This window comes from Mesoplodon densirostris, chromosome 3 (assembly GCF_025265405.1).
Source record: "Mesoplodon densirostris isolate mMesDen1 chromosome 3, mMesDen1 primary haplotype, whole genome shotgun sequence".
In the NCBI taxonomy this organism is placed as follows: domain Eukaryota; kingdom Metazoa; phylum Chordata; class Mammalia; order Artiodactyla; family Ziphiidae; genus Mesoplodon; species Mesoplodon densirostris.
Genome location: NC_082663.1, coordinates 60,714,156 through 60,718,620, shown reverse-complemented (window position 1 = coordinate 60,718,620; position 4,465 = coordinate 60,714,156).

Here is a 4,465-nt window from a genome sequence, read left to right as displayed (position 1 = left end):
ATTGATCCGGAATCTGTGCATCTATGCATCAGTACTTTTTAAATCTCCCCCAGATGATTCCAATGAGCAGCCACTGACCTCGGGCACCTGCTCTTATCACTTCATTTTTCTCTTTCACCCACCATCAATCACTGCATTAACCTTGTGTTTCTCATGCTGCCCCATTAAAAGAGTCACCTGGGATGCTTCTTTAAAATAGAGATTCCTGGGCCCTACTCCAGGCTTACTAAATCAAAACCTCCAGGGAATTTTTTTGACAGCTGCTTAGGTGATTCTTATAAGGCAAATGTGGGAAACACTACATTAATCCAAGTTATCTCAGCCCATTTTCAGTTGATTAATATGTATTTTATTCATTTATTTAACAAATATTTAATGAGCACCTAATGTGTGTTCAACATTGTTTTAGGTGCTAGGAATACAGCAAAGAACATGACAAATTCCATGTCCTCATGGTTATTATGTCTTGAGTATGTCTAGAGTAAACAAGCAAACATTTAATTTAATAATTAAATTCAGAAAAATTTAATTTCAGATAGTGATAGATGTCATAAAGCCCACATATCAGGATAAAGGGCTAGAAGGTGATATGGAGGTGGGGCAAGCCATTGTTTTTAAAAGGGGAGCCAGGAGGGCCTGGTTTTGAAAAGTTGCATCTGAACAGACAATTGAATGACGAGAAACTGCTTACAAATTTCATTTGTAGTCTCACTTATACCATGTTTACTCTATATGTCTCACGTCTCCTAAATTAAATGGGATTTTCTTCAAGGTCAGGGACTGTCTTATATTTTTGTATTCTTCCATAGCAACCAGTGCGGCATTTTGCACAAGCAAGAATTCAGTGAATCACACTAGTCGCAAAAGGATTTCATCCTTAAATATACCTTTAAAGACTCAGCCAGAAGAGAATTTGGCAAGTTACCTGCTTGCTAAGTAAAGGAAAATCCAGGGAAACATATTAAGCATCAGACATTCAGCCCAAGGCTAGACTTCCTGCTTGCTTCCAGTTGGTAGCCATAGTTACAAATTCTGATTAGAAAGGCTCCAAAACACGCCGAGATCTGGTCATCTGTGTATGACTCCACGCTGGTGAGCCCAGACCCAGAGCTTCGATTATCAGTTTCTGCTGCCTTACCACCTTGTGGTGTAATTTGTCTTTTGTACTCAACTTCCCCTCAGCTTCTTACCAATGTCTCTGCATGCCTTCAAGTTACATTCAGCCCCTATTTCCTTAAGATAAACAGCTGAGTTCTGCAGAAGGCCACTGGATCATATAATGTTTCTGAAGGCCAAAGACTTTTTACTACATTAGAAATTCCTTAGAAGGTTTCATGAAACCAATTCAGATGGCTTGGGAGGGTTTTTCACAATTCCAATTTGGGATTTATCTGGCTTTTAGGAGCCTTTCTATTTCTTGCAGGATTACTCTGTTCTTCAAATGCTTTCCTTGGGCCAAGAACAACACAATCAGTACTGGAAGGTTGACCCAGGAGGCAACATCATTTCGTGGGGAAATTCCTGAACGAGGAATAGCGAGACCAGTGGGTTTCCTACCAGTTTTACAACTGATTTGCTGATTGACCTGGACAAGTTACTTGACCTTTGAGCCCCAGGATCCTTGGTTATATGATAACACTCAGGATTGTCATTTTTAAGACTAAATAAAATTAATGAACGAGAGACCACTTCACAACATGCTAATTGCTGCAGCATTACAGCATACTATTATTATAGCCAAAGTAATTCACCATGTTCTACTCCATATGGTAGTTATTTGCATCCTTTCAGCCTCTCATTTCTACAGCAAAACTTCAGAAGTAAGATTCTGCCAGGCACACCTTCCCCCTTGGAGCTGTGCTTTCGATAAGCCCTCCTTTCTTATCTTTGCTATTCCTACTTTTCCTTCAAGGATCTACTTGGAACTCACCACCACCCACCCTGCCACTCTGAGTGAAATCTTTTAGTGGTGTCCTCAGTGACTGTGTCCCCTTGGCTGAATTCCTCTGGCATGGCTGCCATTTGGCCCCAGTCAGTTGACTCTAAGCATCCCCTATCTTGTTGGTGATTTATGTTCCGAGTGCAGGGACTACCTCTGTAACTACAGTGTCTTTCTTTGAGGGCAAGGTCTGTGATTTATGCCTCTTTGCATCCTTAGCTCAAGCAATACATTTTCATTGACGATGACTTTTGGGGATTGTACTGGGTTGACTAGTGTCTCCTCAAAGTTCATGTCTTTGCATGTGTATTGTAATCAAGTTAAGATGAGGTCATACTGGACTTAAGTGACCCTAAATCCAATGTCTGGTGTCCTTAAAGAAGACAGAAATTTGGACACAGAGGAAACACAGGAAAAGAAGCTCATGTAATGACAGGGCAGAGATTGGAGTGATGCTGCTATAAGCCAAGGAATGCTAAGGATTGCCAGCAACCACCAGAAGCTAGGAAGAGGCAGAGAAGGATTCTTTCCTAGATCCTTCAGAGGGATCACAGCCTTGCCAATGCCTTGATTTCAGGCTTTTAGCCTCCAAATTGTGAAAGAATAAATTTCTGCTGTTTTAAGTCACCCAGTTTGTGGTAATTTGTTAGGCAACCCTGGGAAACTAATACCCTGGGGATGCTAAGCACACTGTAGAGTGTAGCAGAGGCCTTAGTGGGCCACCATCCAGCCTAGAGGCATCCTTTCTGAAGACCTGGGATGCTGATCAGAGCAAGATTTTAAGGGAAGAGAGTAACTAACTGAAGAAGACAGGGAATGAGCTGAATATGGTCTGAGTAGAAAAAAAAAATTTACAAACTTTATGGTAAAGGTATTTTTTTAAGGTCCCATCATAGAAACAATTTGCTTTATGACAAAAAGGTTGATCTGGGAGTTGGAAACAGGGGAGCAAGTAAGTGAATGGACAACTACTTTATGATATGATATATTCAAATTTTTTAATTGACCAACTTGGGAGGAATTGTGTGTGTATGGATTTCATAGCACCCCTTGCTTAGGTAACTGGAATCTATGGTGTGAACCAGGCTGATGATGGCTGGTGGATTATTTGGATTCCAGCCCTGGAAGCCTCCATTTCCTCAGCTGTTAATGGCATGGACACTGAGATAGACCACCCAGGGCTGAGTTCTGGCTCTGTCCCTTACAGGTACGTTATTACACCTCACTTACCTCTCTCTGGTCCTCCGTAAAATCAGAATAGAAATGGCATTTCCCTCATAAAGTTGTGGGGATTGAAAGATGAATCTGCATAAACTGCTTAGAACAGTGCTCACAGTGGGTAACAGAAGCCTTAATTGTTTTTATCATCATCATCATCATGAGGGAGACCAGAAGGGTGAATAATGTGACCTTTAATGACTCTTCCAGAAAGAGGAGGTCGCACTAGAGAGGAGATGAATGCAAAGCTGGTCATTTGCTTGAAAATAAGTCTGCAAGGTGGATATTAAAATACTTGCTTTCCGGAACACAAGGGATTTTTTTTAATGGCAGGGTGGTCTCAGAGTCTCTAGTACTGTGGGCAGACTCCAGATCCTGGGAGTAAAGGATATGGGGTCCCATGCAGCGCTCCCTCTTTGGGATTCCCTGGGTCTCAAGGCCTAACCCGTTTTACCTGGTCCTCTCTGGCTCCTCACCAACGCATCTGGCATACAGCAGGCTCTCAGCCAACATGAGTTGACTGAGGACGGAAGGAAGAAACCGGCTGGGATTGACTTCCCTGGCGCATCCCCTGACTGTGAAGCGGGGGCCAGGAGCCTCTGGCCCCCAAGGACTTGGAGCGCCACGGGAGACGTCTGGAAGGTCGGGAATTACAAGCACAGCGTCGGGCATCCACTTCACAGAGTTAGTATAGTCCCAAGAGCCCACTACCAAGGCTGAGGCGTAGATATTGCCCAGTTGGTTAAGTAGGCGTGTGCTTGCTTTCAGGCAATTATTTGGTGAGCAGAATTGGGACCGGATGCCGCGCCGGCACAGCCCGCCACCTTCACCCCCGCTTGAGGGTAAAGAGGAAGCTTTAGAATGTCTATTTGAAATGTAGGCACAGACTGAAACACAACTTCGTACTATTGGACATACAGCTCCCCCTTCCCACGCTGCTCCTAGATGATATTTCTCCAGGCTGCGTGGGACACTATCCTGGTCTTACCAATGAGAGCGAGGCGATTCCTGCAGGACCGGAGCCTCGCAGAGGGAAAAGCAAGGAGTCGCAGATGTGTTTGCTTTGTCACCGCCCCCTGAGCATCTCTGGGCAAGTCACTTAGCTCTCCAAACCTCGACTTTCTTGCCGTTTAATGTGGGGAGGGAACCGAACCTGGCTGACGCTCAGGGCAGCGGCAGAGAGCGGAGCGCGCCGCGCGCGCCTGGGAACTTTGTCTCGAGCGCGAAGCCTGGACCCCCGAGTGCAGGGGCGGGAGCTCCCTCTGCGGGAGCGCGGCGGAGGCGCTCCTCCTTCCCCTCCACGTCACG